This window comes from Heterocephalus glaber, unplaced genomic scaffold, assembly GCF_053883595.1.
Source record: "Heterocephalus glaber isolate CG9 unplaced genomic scaffold, H.glaber_assembly_v1.0 deba00001600, whole genome shotgun sequence".
NCBI lineage: Eukaryota > Metazoa > Chordata > Mammalia > Rodentia > Bathyergidae > Heterocephalus > Heterocephalus glaber.
The window spans coordinates 8,090,125-8,106,668 of NW_028258372.1; the positions used below are offsets into that span (position 1 = coordinate 8,090,125).

The window sequence follows — 16,544 nt, forward strand, 5'->3', positions numbered from 1 at the left end:
ATGGTTCATATCATGAGCACACATTTGCTAAACTTTGGTTTTATTCATTAACATGACAGGGATACAGCACCAGTGATCAAAGCTTTGCTTTAAGATCTACCTTTAGGAATTGGATTTTTCTATATTCATAGAAGGGAATGGGAATCAGTATTTGTTATTATTTAATAATTCAGAGGAATAATAAAAGATGGGAATATCTTACTGAGATTTTGAAGAACATCCCTCTCTCCTTGTCCAAACATGAAAGAACTATAGAAAGCAATTTTTAAGGATGGATAGTAAAAATATAGGGAAATGGGTTATTAGAGCTCTCCTTTGTAATAATTCAAATACTACTTGAGTTGATAACAGGTGATAGAAAGAACAACAATGCACAAATTCAGCAAAGTTAGGTCAAGTTTACATTATTTCACCTAAAATAACTGGTCTTAGTCTTCTTTTTACAGTTTTTTAGCAAGTCATAGTGTGACTGAATTTCACGGATTACATTTCCTACTCATGCATCAGCCCTAAATATTTTAGTATTGTAATAATCATTAATCTATTTATTTTTAAAATGAATACATCTATTACCTCATAGTTATTTTTTCATGGTGAGAATACTTAAGATCTACTCTTATCAAATTTCAAGTGTAATGTCACATACTGTACATTAAGTCTCCAGAATTTATTCATCTTGTAACTGCAAGTTTATAGTTTGCAAACTTTAACCAATATCTTCTTCTTTCCCAAACACCCAGCCAGTAACAACATTTCTACTCTATTTCTCTTATGTAGTGAAATTATGTAGTATTTCTCTTTCTGTGCCTGGCTTATTTCACACAGGATAATTTCACACAGGATAATGCCTTCCATGCTTATCCATGTTGCTGCAAATGTCAGGATTTCCTTCTGTTTTAAAGGATGAATAATATTCCATTGTCTATACTGTACACAACATTTTCTTTATTCATCTATCGATGGACACTTAGGTTGTTGTTCTATATTCTGGCCATTGTAGATAATACTGTAATGATCATGAGTGTGCAGATATCTTCAAGACAGTGATTTGATTTCATTTAGATGAATAACCACAAGTAGGATTTCTGGATCATATGGTGGTTCTATTTTTAATTTGAGAAATTTCAATACTGTACTAATTTGCATTCCTGCCAACAATGAACAAGGTTCCCTTTCTGTTTCCTCCTCAACATTTATCTTTAGTAACTATGATTCTTTTTTTGTTTGTTTTTTTGAGACAGGGTCTTGCTATGTAATTCAGGCTGGCCTTGAACTTGTGGTGATGCTCCTGCCTCAGGCTTCTAAGTCCTGGGATTACAAGGTGTGTGCCACCACACATGACTGGTAACCATGATTCTAACATGTGTGAGGTGGTTTAGATTTGCATTGTCTTGATGATGAGTGATGGTAAGTACTTTTGCATGTACACCTGTTGGCCATTTATATGTCTTTCTTTGGAAAATATATCTATTTAAGTCTTTTTATATTGAGTTACTTGCTTTTTCCTGGGTTACATAAGTTCCTTATATATTTTAGGTATTATCCCTTTATCCAGGTATATGGATGCAAATATTCTCTCTCATTCTATCAGTTGTATTTCATTTTGTATTTTCCTTTTTGTGCAGATACTTTTTAGTTTAATATCATCTTGTTTATTTCATATTTGCTTTTGTCATATCTAAAAAAATCATTACTGAAACCAATGCAATGGAGCTTTCCCACGTTTTCTTCTAGGAATCAGATGGTTCCAGGTCTTACATTTAAATTTTTAATCTATTCTCAGTTGATTTTTGTATATGATATAAGGATTCAATTCATTTTTTTTTACACATGGGTATCCAGTTTTCTCATTTATTGAAGAGACTATCTTGGGCCAGGGATTTAGCTCAGTGGTACTGTGCCTGCCTTGCAAGCGCAAGGTCTTGAGTTCAATTCCTGGTACCAAAAAAAAAAAAAAGCAGAGAGACTATCCTTTCCCCAGTGTGTATTCTTCTATTCTTCACATCTTTGTCAAATAGTAGTTGACTGTATACATGTGAATTTTTTCTGAACTTTCTATTCTGTTCTCTTGCCTGTTATTATGCTAATACCACACTATTTTGATTAGGTTGGTAATATAATTTAAAATCAGGTAGTATAATGCCTCCATCGTTGTTGCTCTTACTCAAAATTGCTTTCATTATTCCAAATCTTTTATATAGTTCCATATGAATTTTAGGATTCCTTTTTATTTCTGTGAGAAATGCCATTGAAATTTTGATAGAGACTGAATTAAAGCCATAGACTGTTTTGGCTAATGTGGACATTTTAACCATATTGATTCTGTTCGCAGAGTCTTTAAATGGCTTCATGTAGACTCAGCTTCCTCTCAAAGAGGCTGTCTTCATGGCTGGCTCCTCCTGAGGAGCCCTTCAGTGTACACACCGCGTCAGAGCAGTTAGCAGTTTTCTGGTGAAGTAACAGTGGGATTCCCTGCATGCATGCCCTTCTTTGCTCAGGTGAGAAGGAAAATGACCAGAGAGAGGAGCAGGCACAATCCTTGACACCAGGCAATGTGTCCACATAATAGGAATGTGGCCCATCTATTTCATGTACTTGGAGAAAAGACTCAATGAAGGGAAATGCTAAATGGACCTGCTGGCCTCAGGAGTTAGTTCCAGATCATGTTTTAGCTACCTGAGGGCCCTGCACAGAATTTTTAAGACTTGGAAGAGAACAGAGGAGCTGTCCCTAGATTTCTCTGTGGCCTCCACAATGTTTGAAAGGTCTGCAGGAGCAGAATGGAAAGTTCTGGGCACAGACTTCAGACACTGGCTCTTCTATTTCTTCCTGTGTCACCATGGGCAAATAGTAGCTCTGGAAGCTCTTCTGTCTATGGGTGTGGTCAAGCACATCCTTGCTCTTCAGTCAGCATTTGCTCCCTCTCTGCTGGAGGCTGAGCTTTGTGAGCTGGTTTAATTTCTTTTTTCTGCTTGCATCTTTTCAAAATTTCCACTCTTGATTCATCAATGTGGAAATTAGTTAATAGAGGTTTCAGTCCATAGTTGGCTGGCTCCAAGGTAGGATGGCACATGGCAGAGAGGCAACAGTTCATGGTGAACTGAAGGAAGCAAAGCAACAAGGCTATTAATCTATTTAAATTTGAATACAAATGTTCTTGAACTTACAATGGGGTTATGTCCCAAAAAACCTATTGTAAGTAGAAAATATTAAGTAAAAGAATACATTTACTGCTCTTATCTTACTAAACATTACAGCTTAGCCTAGCTTACCTTAACGTGCTCAGAAAATGAACATTAGCATACATTTTGGCAAAATAATTTAATAAAAACTCTATTTTATAATAAAGTGGTTGAGTACTATACAGAAAATGAAGATCAGATTGTTTGTATGGATCATAGAGTTTAAAAATCATATGGTGAACCACTGTAAGTCAAAGACTATATTTGTTGAATTAATGGATAACTATTTACAGAGCTACATATAAAACTCTAGGTTGTAGTTTTCTTGGGGGGGTAATAGAAACTATCTTTTATGAAAGCATTCCTATGAAAACATGCTTTAACAATGACTTATAAATTGTGAAAGGGTGGGATATACAGACTGCTTGGTACACTTCAGATTGTTTCTCTTAAAGTAGAAAAAAATTACAATGTGTAGTCCTTTGGTTTTATTTTCTAGGATAAAAAGTATAGGCATAAATATTTTTAAATGATATCCTTTAAAATAACTATCAAGTGGCTTTATGTTTCCTGATTATCAATATGCATCAGTGTCACAGCCTTGATTAACTGGTGGAAAATTTCAGAGTGTAATAAGCAGTGTTTGTGAACTTTTCCCCTTTCCCTAAGAATCATAAACATCAAAGGAACCTTTTATCCTTTCATTAAAATTCTCTGGAAAGTAGTTGTGTTCGTTCATTGATAAGAGGGCAAGGAGCAGTGTCACAGAAGGCTTATTCCATGTAAATTGGCTTCCACACGTAAAGAAATTTTCTGAAAATCACGAATGTAAGTCAAGAATAAACCAAAGAAGGAAAACGACATAGACCATTCTGCTGCAGTAGTGACCATATGAAGCACATAACCTTTCTCCTCAGGGTTCCAGTGAAGTTTTTGTACTATATCTGTGCCAAAGTCACCACTGTACAAAACTGATGAGCAAGTTAACATGCGAAATACACTTACTCCACACCAGATAAACAATAGCAGTTTGATCCAGAACATTTTTTTACCGTGAGTTTTGGGCTGCATTAGGTAGGAAAGGATGGTCTGAACAAGCATATAAAATGAGCTCATACCAAAAATGGGCACACTTCCACTGACATATACAACAAAAAGGGCTGTTTTCTGGAAATTTGCCACAAGAGAAGCTCCTAAACAGCTCAATATTCCAAGTACAAAGCCAGCCTTGTTTAATTTGATGATAAGGTTCTCTTCAGGATTCAGGGCATGAACTTGCTTATAATGAACATAAATGGTAGCAAGGCATAAACATGCAGTGATATTTAGCATTGCCCCAAACAAGGACTTTTCTGGAGCTATCGTTCCAGTGTCACTGATATAAGGCAAAGCAGGGTCAACATGGTGGAGTGTTATTGCAATAACGTATGAGAATGTGAAAGTAGCAACTGTCCAAATTACAAGGGCTATAGGAAGGAAATTGAGGCCTTGCTGAAACCACATTTCAAACAGGTCTTTCACTTAATTTCTATACACTTTTCAAGTCCATACTCTTTCTGGCTCCTGCTGAGTGTCTCTGCTTTTTCCAGCAGCACCCTGTACTCCTTTAACCAGAACACTCATCACGCTTACTGGTCACTTGCTTATTCGGTTTTATCTTTCTCACTAGTCTTTATAGCAGGAAACAATTGTTTTATTCATCATTACATTCCCAGCTCCTGTTTTACAAGTTCACAAAATTTCAGTCTTCAAAACTGTTCAAACCTGGGCCATTTATAAATTCCGGCTGGCTTTGCCTGTCCTCTAGGTTGTAGTTTTTGTCAATAGAAATATTGACTTCTAATTTGAAACTCTTATAGTTGAATTAAGTGAATTGAAATCTTCACTATTGTTAAGGTAGATTGGTCCATACGTAAGAACACAAAGATGCTGAGTCATATGATTTAGGGAACACTGGTAAGGAGCCTTTGATTAGAAATATACCCTTTGCAGGCTACTGTAGGGAACAGGGAGAGGGGATGTGACCAGAAATCCTGCAGTGGGACATGGTCTCCTGTGAGCCATGACAACACAAGGTGAATTAAAGAATAAAGACAGGTCATGAGACTTAGAAAAGAAGCTGGGTTGTGGGCCTGATCAATGCTGCTCTGGGAAGCAAAGATGAAGGCACCCTGAGCTTATCACTATTTACTGGGTTCATAGGGAGTAAAATATGACTCAAAGGGTGGTGGTACTTCTAGGACAATGAGGATTTTATAATCAGAGTGAGTATCAGATGTCTCGGAGGGTGGTGATAATCCTAATTTGAGAAGGATCTTATGCTGATAAGGATCTTAGGTCAATGAGGAGCTTATGTTGATTAGGATGGTAAGATGAGCAAAGATGTTCTTATAACAGCAGGTGGGATGAGTTAAACTGATAAGGAATTTGTCCCTCCCCAAGTAAAACCTTTCTCTTACTATTCCATTCTCAAGGAACCAGGATGTCTTCAGCTGATATAATCTTGCCCTTGAGTGTCACAGCTTCATGGGACTTTTGAGGTCTCAGCTGTGCCAGAGGCAAAAATGGAGTTATGTTTTGGCACGTCATAGTTGGCCTGTAGACAAGAAGACTAGGCCTAATCATAATTTAATTGTGAAATGATTTTTCCTCAAAATTGTGCAGAATGGCTCCTGACAGGCTACTATTATTTAGAACTTGTACAAATGGAATTTATTTCCTTTGTCCTATTTTTTGAAATGCCAATTTTGGGAGAGTAGGTAGAACACTGAATCTTTTCAGTCTTTTGTATCATAGAGTAAGTGAATATGATTTTGAGTTCAGAACCTAGAATAAGAGATGAGTGGAAGAGATAAAAGTGAGATCAAGGAGTGCCAAAGAAATTTATCTCTATTCCAGCTGTTTCTGATTTTATTGTTTTGGCTGAAATACACCCATGGTTAATAGTCTGTTTGCTGTGTGTGTGTGTGTGTACACTCTGAATAAGTCACAAGAGAATGAGCAAAAGAGGGTTTTGGTTCTAGTCTACCCCTTAAACTTCTTAAGTCTCGGTTTTCTTGTTTTGACAATGGACATAATGACATCAGCACCCTTTGTCTCACTGAATTGATATGAATGCATTTGAAGTCTGGGGTGTCTTGTAGAGAGTAATTCTATTTTCTTTTTCTCTTATTTCTCTTCTTTGGTGGTCAGTTCTTTGGGAGGCACAAAGAGCTTTCTCATGATGAATGGCATCATGTTTCATCATCCTCAGAGTGGTTTTTATTATGACAGTAACCCTTTTTACCCTTCTGGTTACTGTCATAAAAAAGTGCTTCCAGTTCTGCTCTTTCTTTTCCCATCTCTGTGCATTCACACAAACTCTTTCTCTCATGTGTCATTTCTCTTAACAGCTTTCCCCATCTAGCTAATTCCTACTCTTTCTTATAATTTTCTGTATAGAGAAAGAGTTAGGGTTTGGGCCAAAAGAGTACTAGAAGTTCATGCCTCAAGGGGCTATTTCTCCAAACTCAGTGAATATATAAAAAAGAGAAAGAAAAAGGAAATACCAAGTCTCAGAAGCAAGATTTAGAGACAGACAGACAGATGGACAGGGCCAAATAGTAAAGAAGCACAAAGCAAGGGATGGACTGAATCTAGAGATCTGGCTGCTGGGTGGAGCAGAACAGTGGAGGCAGAACAGACAGAACTGGAAGCACTGAGGGCTCTCTGCCCCACAGCAGAGCCACAACAGGTCTCCTAGTCAGCCAGAGAGGGGAGGCTGAGGAGCACCAGGGCTATGCTCTGCTTTTGGCTAGAGGTGTATACCTTGGTGAAAAATATGGGGGCATTGAGGATGGGAGGTCACTGCCTCTGACCAGGAATTAAAGCATAGAAATCTCTGGGTCAGAGATTAGATCTCCCCATGTTTGTTTTTCAGGGACTGGGGCCAAGGGGCCAGATAGAGGACAATGTAGATTGGGAGGAGTGAGGGAGAGAGAGAGGGAGAGAGAAAGAGTAGAGAGAGAGAGAGAGAGAGAGAGAGAGAGAGAGAGAGGGAGAGAGACAGAGAGCGAGAGAGAAACATGAAAAGGTAACTATAATTAGACAAACAAAAAGGATGGCATCCTTATGAACTTAAGAGTTGGAAAGAATTTTGTAAATAAGCACAAAAATCATGAGCCATAAAAGATTGACTGACTAAATTAAAACAAAATCTCTGTTACACCAAAGCAATAATCTCAAAAATACAAAGGGTCTTTTTAAAGAAAGTCTCAAATACTCATATATATGAGTTAAAACAAATGTGAAGTAGAGGCTAGGGGTGCAGCTCAGTGACAGAATATTTATCTAGCATGTGGGAGGCTCTAGGTTCAATTTCCAGGGACATAAAATAAATTAGTAAATAAATAAACAAATAAATAAATAAATGAGTTACACAGAATATCAATCAATTTCAAGATATGTTGTAGAATTTTATATAAAATATGAAAAATCAAAATATATTAGAGACACACATATACTAATATATAAAACATTGTACTTGCATAAAATTAACAAAAAATGAATAAACATTAATTTCCTCTAGACAAAATCTACTGGTCAGCTGATCACTTTAGATGTCCTTCTCTAGATTCCCATAATACCTTTGTATTTTAATAGTAATTAGTGATTATTATACAGTGACTTGCTCAGGAGGCTTCTCTTCTAGACTAGAAGTTGCTTGAAGGAAGAACGACACCTTACTGAACTCTGTTTCCCCAGTGTCTTATGTACTCTCTTTAGTGTGTGGTTGGTAAATTGGTTTTTCTTTTTATTGGTACCGGGGATTGAACTTGGGTCCTTCCGCTTGCACAGCAGGTGGTGAAACCACTGAGTGAAATCCCCGACCCAGGTAAATTGGTTTTTAATCTGTTCACTTGCTTATTCTGTCTTGGGCCAGTAGGACTTTATAGTGGCTCAGCACTGCATATATCCTTAATAATTTTCTGCTTGAATACATCAGTTAATAAATGGACTGTTTCAGAAGCATAATTCATTTACTTTATTTTGAGGTGGCCATAATATGTTAGTGACTTGGGGAGAAAAGAGAGTAATGATATAAATGAGGTTATATGGATGCTCATTATCTTATTTCATCCATTTCAGCCAGGGGTTGACAGTGTTCATGTGTTAGGAATTAGTGCCTCAATGTTTGGCACAACAACATGAACCCAGGTCATCCCTGATGGGACTGAGGAAGAAAGTAAGGTCAAAACATTTCAGAAGGAGACTAATTTGCCATAGCGAAAAAATCAAAGACAGGTGACTTCTACTAGTGAAACCCTGGGTGGCAGAATGCAATACCTATAAGTTGTAAATTAAATATTGCATATGTATGAGTGAACTTAAATTACAGAAAATCACCATCTATTAGTAGTAAAAATAATAATGCTGATTTTCAAATAAACTCGGAATGAACGAGTTTTTTCCCTCCAATGTGAAAATATTCAGTTATGAGGCTAAGCTTCGAGGGGTAAATGGGAACTAAAGCAATTAGTCACACAATATCAAAGAAGAGGAAAGAGAAAGCTTTGCCCAGCCTTTCATGGGGAATAATTAATAAATAATGATGAAGCAGAAGTTTGAAAACTATACACATGTGCATGCTAGGAATGAGGATTATTTTGACTCATCCATTTTTTTCTGGCTTTTCTTCTTGCAAAGTTCATGCCGATTACTATTGTCCAAATGCATTAATAAAACATTTCCCCCCTTTTTCTTGATGAATGTTTATTATAGAATGACCAGAGTAGAATATCTGATATTTTTGGCAACATTTTAAAGATTTTAGTTTTTATTTCATTTTTTTTTTAGAATATCTGAGTTTTAGGAGCTGGTTTCAGATACATAAAAGGGTACATCCAAGTACAAAAAATGCAACACTAACAAGACATACAAAATTCATTGCACATCAAATAATATGGAAGTCTGTGCTAGGTGTTGTAGGTGAAATGATCAATAAAAGCACTATTATTGTTTTTGATAGATTAAAGTCTAGGCAGGATATAGTTATAACATAAAGCTATAATGTACTGTAAGAAATATTTGCGTGAAAATATGAAAATAGTGCCAGGATGAAAATTGAATTTTAAGCATTTATCTTTAGGTAAAATCATTAGAATAGCAGCATCATTTAATAAAGCAAAGGACACAGAGAATTCACAATTTTGCTGTTTTGTCTAGGGAAGCTGGGATTTGACTTACCTTCCTAATTTCACCCAATGGCTACAAGAGGTTAATGAAATTTTTAGTCCCTAAATGAATTCAATGAGGGTCATTCAATGGCTTACATGATTCTAGAAGGGAAGAAACTGAGGGTATTTGAAATTATGAAACTCCCTTGAGAGTTAATACAGTGCTATGGACAAATGGTATATTTGAAAAGATAGATAGATACACAGATAGATATATGGCACAAGTGGCAGGCATTTAAAATTATCTTGTAGAAAATTCAGTGCCAAATGCATTTGTAGAAAATTCATTGAATTTATTAAGTTCTTATAAGTAACTTAATAAAAAGTTTTTAGCAATGAAACTAAACTTATTAATTTTATTATATTGTTTTCACATTTTTTTCTGTGTAATAATTGGCAAATAAGATGAAGACATAAACATATCTCTTAAAGATTAACTTTTACCCAGCACAGAGGAGGTGAACCTTCTGGGCCTCCATACCACTGCCCCCAGTACCAAGGAGCAGAGCTGCCCCCAGCGCAGAAGAGTTGAACCTTCTGGGCCGCTGTACAACTGCCCCCAGTGCTGAGGAGTTCAGTTGCCCCCAGTGCAGAGGAAGTGAACCTTCCAGGCTGCCATACCAAGAAGCAGAGCTGCGCCCAGGACCCAGAAGGTGAGCCTCAAGGGCAACAGCACACATACACACACACACACACACACACACACACACACACACACATCACCTTTGAAATGAAAAGACACTTAAACAAGTCTCAAAACCAGACTTTCAGATCACCTAAAGCAACCCCAAAGGGAAACGAGATGGAACAATCTGATACTCAACCACCTGGACTCCCTGAACTGGCAACAAAAGAGGATCTGGAAAAAATGAAATCAGAAATAATTACTCAGATTACAGCAGAGACTGTGTCCATAGTGCAAGACATGACTAATAAATCTAGAGAGGACACAGATAAAAAAAGATAGAGGAACTCAGGAACATGATGGAATCCCAACATAGGAAACAAATGGAATCCATAAAACAGATGCAAACAGATTTCCAGGAGATGAAAACCTCCATTGAAAGTTTACACAGCAGAATGAGCCAATGTGAGGACAGAATTTCAGATATAGAAGATAAGATTGCAATTAGTGACCAGGAAAAGAAAAATTGCTTTAAAATAGAAAAGGACCAAGAGAAATCAACCCAGCAGCTGGTAGATGATGCAAAGAAGAATAACATCAATGAATAAACAGGAGAGAGTGCAGACAACTTTAAAAAACTGTTCACAGAAGTGAGGGCAGCCTTGTTCCCCACCTTAAGGAGAAAGCATTGTATCTTCTCCATTCATATAAGGCATTCTCGCTGGAAGTATGGAGTACATGTCTTTAATCTGTTGAGAAGGTTCTGTTCTAAGCTATATCCTGACAGCTTTTACCATGAACAGCTGTAGAATTTAGTCCAATACTTTTGCTCCAACTAGTGAAAGGATCATATGGCTTTTTCCTTTCCTCTGTTAAAATGATGACTTTTGGGGGTGGATCTTCCAATGCTGAACCAACACTGCCATCCCTATAACAAAACCACTTTCTACATCTTGCCAGATCTGACTTCTAATAGTTTGTGTTGTTAAACAAATTTCTATCTATGTTCATACTTTTTTCTTCTATTATCTTTATCCAGTTTTAGGATTAGCACAATGTTGAGTTCCTAAAGTGAGGGGAGAAGTGTTCCTTCTTTTTTCTGCTTTAATTGTTTGATATAATTTATCAGTTAAAATGTTTATGAGCCTGCTGTTGTCATATAGGTAGGTTTTCAAGCTAGGAGTATACTTTCTTTAATAGGTGCTATTTAAATTTTATATTTCCTCCAGAGTTAGTTTCATTAATTTGTCTTCCAAGGTACTTCTTAGAAGTTGTCAAATTTATTTCAAAACAGATTTTTGTAATATGCTTTCCATATCCTTTTAAATTCTGTAAAATCTGTGGTAATGTCTCCTAGATCTTGATATTGTAATTTAAAAATGTATAATTGATATTTTGTAACAGGAAGAAAAGGTCTAAAGGAGCAGGGTAATTGGGAGGGGTAGGGGAAAGGAAAGAAGGGAAAAGAAAAAATATGAGAAAAGGAAAAAATGAAACAAAGTATCTGTAAATAGGGAAGGGTGGAGGGGGTGAAGGGAGGGCAAGGGAAGGGGAAAAAAATAAGAACCAAGATACTCATGCAATGGTACAAGATCCCAATGATGAATGTAACTGTATTTTATACCTAAAATGTACCAATAAACTTAATGGGAAAAAAAAAGAAGTGAGGGCAGAAAACTTCCCAAGGAGGGGAAAAGAACTTGACATACAGATAAGTGAGGCATATAGGACTCCAACTAGCCTTGATAAAAAACATCTACACTTAGGCATATAATTGTTAAGATTCCAGAAACCCAACAGAAGAACAAAATTCTACAACTAGTTAGAGAAAAGAAACAAATCACATACAAAGGAAAGCCCATCAGAATCACAGCAGACTTCTCAATGCAAACCCTCAAGGCAAGAAGAGCTTGGAGTGATGTATTTCAAGCCCTAAAGAAAAACAGCCTCCAACCCAGATTGATGTACCCTGCAAAACTATCTTTCAAAATTGATGGAGAAATAAGATACTTTCATGTCAAAGGGTACCTTAGGAACTTCATGAATACCAAACCAGCACTCCAAAAAATTTTCGACAATATCCTAGGAAAAGACAATGAGGATCACAACCCCAGGAAGCCCAGCAGAATGAATCCATCTGGTACCACAAGTAATTAAATGCAAAGGGGGAGAATCCAGCAAAAAGAGAAAGTCATGACAATGATAAGTCAATATGTATCAGTTATGACCATCAATATTAATGGTCTCAATTCACCAATCAAAAGAAATAGACTGGCTGAGTGGGTCCAGAAGCAAGATCCAACAATATGTTACATACAAGAAACACACTTAATTTAAAAAGAAACTAATAGACTTAAAGTTAAAGGGTGGAAAACAATATTCCATGTGACAGGAACCCAAAAAAAAGCAGGAGTAGCTATCCTCTTCACAGATCAAGTGGATTTCAAACCAACACTGATTAAGAGAGACAAAGAAGGACACTACATTCTTGTAAAGGGAACAATCCAAGAGGAAGAGATGACAATCATAAACATATATGCACCAAAGACTAGTGCACCCAACGATATAAAACAAATACTAATGGACATGAAAAATCAAATAAGCACTAATACAATAGTAGTGGGGGACCTCAATATTCCACTGTCACAAATAGATCAAGTAGACAAAAAATAAGCAACGAAATACTAGAACTCAAGCAAACTCTTAAACAAATGAAGTTAACAGATGTTTATAGAGTGTTTCACCCCAGAAATCAGAATACATATTCTTTTCAGAAGCACATGGGTCATTCTCCAAAATAGACCACATACTCTCTCATAGAACGTGTTTAAGTAAGTGCAAAGGAAATGAAGTTATCCCCTGTATATTATCAGACCATAGTGCGATGAAATTGGAGATCCATAGCAAAAGAAACCACAAAAATTACATAAACACATGGAAATTGAACAACACACTTCTGAATAACCAATTAGTCACACAGGAAATTAAAGAAGAAATCAGAGAGTTCCTTCAATTAAATGATAATGACAATGCAACATATTGGAATCTATATGAGGGAAATTCATAGCAGTGAAAAATCATATTAGGAAAACAGAGCGAGCCCAATTAAACAACCTGATGCTGAACCTCAAGCTTCTAGAAAAAGAAGAGCAGGACAAACCCAAAGCTCATACAAGGGAGGAAATTAGAAAGATCAGAGCAGAAATTAGTGTAATGGAGACTAATGATACAAAAATATCAATGAAGCCAAGAGTTGGCTCTTTAAAAGAAGAAACAAAATTGACAAAACCTTAACCAACCTATCAGAAAAAGGAAAGAAAAGGCCCAAATCCATGTAATTAGGAATGAAAAGGGTGAAATTAGAATGGACCCAGCAGAAATCCAGAGGATCATCAATACCTACTTTAAGAACCTATATGCCATTTAGATGGAAAACACAGAAGAAATGGACAGATTCCTAGATATGTATGAAATACCAAAGTTGAATGAAGAAGACCTAAAAGTTCTAAACAACCCAATATCAATCAATGAAATTGAAAACATAATTAAAAACTTATCAACTAAGAAAAGCTGAGGTCCTGATGGCTTCACTGCTGAATTCTATAAGACATTTAGAGAGGAACTACTGCCACTACTCTTTAAACTCTTCAGTGAAATTGAAAGGGAAGCAATACTCCCAAATTCATTCCTGGAAGCAAGCATCACCTTGATCCCCAAAGTAGAGAAAGACCCAACCGAAAAAGAGAACTATAGGCCAATCTCACTAATGAACACAGATGCAAAAATCCTTAATAAGATACTGGCAAATAGAATGCAGAAGATCATCAAGAAGATCATACACCCTGACCAAGTGGGATTCATCCCAAAGATGCAGGGATGATTTAACATATGCAAATCAATAAATGTAATACACTATATCAATAGAGCCAAATATGAAAGTCATATGATCATCTCAATAGATGCAGAAAAAGCATTTGACAAAATCCAAGATGCATTTATGATAAAAAACTCAGCAAAAAATTGGAATAGACAGTCTCTACCTCAATCTGATAAAAGCCATCTATGAAAAAACAACAGCCAATATCATACTAAATGATAAAAACTGAAATCCTTCACACTAAAGTCAGGAACAAGACAAGGATGTCCACTATCATCACTCCTGTTCAATACAGTTTTGGAAACATTAGCCATGGCAATTAGACAAGAGAAAGTAATAAAAGGAATAAAGATAGGAAATGAAGTCAAATTGTCATTATTTGCAGATGACATGATACTCCATATAGAAGACCCCAAGAACTCCACCAAAAGTCTTCTAGACTTAGTAAGCAAATTCAGTAAAGCAGCTCAATACAAGGTAAACACACAAAAATCAATACCTTTCTTCTACACAAACAACAGACTCACTGAGACAGAAATAGGGCAAACAGTAGCATCCAGAAACTGAAATAGCTAGGAATCAACCCAAAAAAAGAAATCAAAGACCTCTTCTCTGAAAATATAGCATGCTGAAAAGAGAGAATGAAGATGACATCAGAAAATGGAAAGACATCCCATTCTCCTGGGTAGGAAGAATCAACATAGTGAAAATGACCATATTTCCAAAACTGCTATATAGATACAATGCAATCCCAATTGAAATCCCAGCAGCATACTTCATGGACCTTGAGAAAACAATCCAAAAATTCATTTGGAACCAGAAGAGACCTAGAATAGCAAAAGCAATTCTGGGCAACAGAGATATGGCAAGGGGGATCACAACTGCCAACTTGAAACTATACTACAAAGCTATTGTAATATAAACAGCGTGGTACAGGCCAAGAGACAGACCTGAGGACCAGTGGAACAGATTAGAAGATGCAGAAACAACTCCAGAAATACTCAGCCCACCTCATCTTTGACAAAGGAGCAAAACACCCTCATTGGAGGAAAGATATCCTCTTTAAGAAATGGTGCTGGAAAAACTGGACTTCAACCTGCCAAAGATTAAAACTAGACCCATATCTAACACCATGAATCAAACTAAGATCAAAGTGTATTAAAGATCTAAATATCAAAAGAGAAACACTAAACTTGCTTGAAGATCAGTTAGGTAGAACTCTTGAAGTCATTGGCATAGGAAAAGACTTTATGAATAAACCTCAGTAGCAGGGGAACTAGCACAAAGTATCAACAACTGGGATCTCATCTTATCAAAAAGCTTCTGCAGTGCAAGAGAAACCACCAACAGAGCTAAGAGACAACCTATAATGTGGGAAAATTTTTTTAGCAGCTGTACCTCAGACAAAGGACTATTATCTAGAATATATAAAGAATTGAAAAAAGTCAGACCCCCGAAATTCAAAGACACAATTCAAAAATGGGCATCTGAAATGAACAGACATTTCTCACACAAAGAAGTAAAAGCAGCAGATAAACATATGAAAAAATATTCAACATCACTGGTCATTGGAGAGATGCTGATGATAACAATGCTGAGATTCCACCTCACCCCAGAAAGAATGGCTGCTATCAAGAAATCAACCAATAACAAATGCTGGCGGGACTGTGGGGATAAAGGAACCCTTTTCCATTGCTGGTGGGAGTGCAGATTGTTGCAATCACTGTGGAAATCAGTATGGAGATACCTCAAAGAACTAGGACTAGATGTCCCATTTGACCCAGCTATTCTCCTGCTGGGGAACTTCCCAAAACAATTAAAAGAATCATACCACAGCGATATATGTGCACCCATGTTTATAGAAGCACAGTTTGTAACAGTGAAAGCTTGGAAACAGCCCAAGTGCCTGCGAACTGGAAACTGGATAAAGAAGATGTGTGTGTGTGTGTGTGTGTGTGTGTGTGTGTGTGTGTTTAATAAAAGGGAGTACTACTCAGCCATGAAGAATGAGAAACTACAGACATTTATAGCTAAATGAATGCATATTGAGGCCATACTCTTAAGTGAACTAAATAGGACACACATGTGTAAATCTCAAATGGTTTCTCTGAGAAACTGAAAGTGTAAATAAGGATTAAAATGATTAAAACGAATAACTGATAATTTGAAATAGGAAGAAAAGGTCCAAAGTGGTAGGGGAAGTGGGAGGGGAAGGGGAAGGGAAAGAAGGGAAAGGAAAAATTATGAGAGAAGAAAAAATGGAAACCAAATCTATGTAAATAGGGAAGGGTGGAGGGGGTGATGGGCACACAGGTAATGGGGAAATAATTAGAACCAAGATACATCATGTACAAGTACAAGCAACCAATGATAAATGTAAATGTATTGTATACATAAAATGTACCAATAAAATAATTTAAGAAAAAAAATAAAGAAATGGTGTTGGAAAAATTGGGTTTCAACCTGCCAAAGATTAAAACCAGATCTATATCTCTTACCATGCACTAAACTAAAATTAAAATGGATTAAAGATCTAAATAATAAAACAGAAAGGCTGAACTGGCTGGAACAGAGGTTAGGTAGGAAAAGATTTTATGAACAAAACCTCAGTTGCCTATGAACTAGCACAATCAACAAGTGGGATC

General features: G+C 36.5%; 1 protein-coding gene and 1 pseudogene across 1 annotated transcript in view; both read right to left on the minus strand.

Moving 5' to 3' along the window:
- Wdr64 (WD repeat domain 64) overlaps positions 1-16,544 on the minus strand; it is a 146,137-nt gene that overhangs the window by 67,781 nt on the left and 61,812 nt on the right. The gene's annotated exons all lie outside the window — the stretch shown is intronic.
- Positions 3,532-5,908, minus strand: LOC147823078 (DNA damage-regulated autophagy modulator protein 2 pseudogene; annotated as a pseudogene).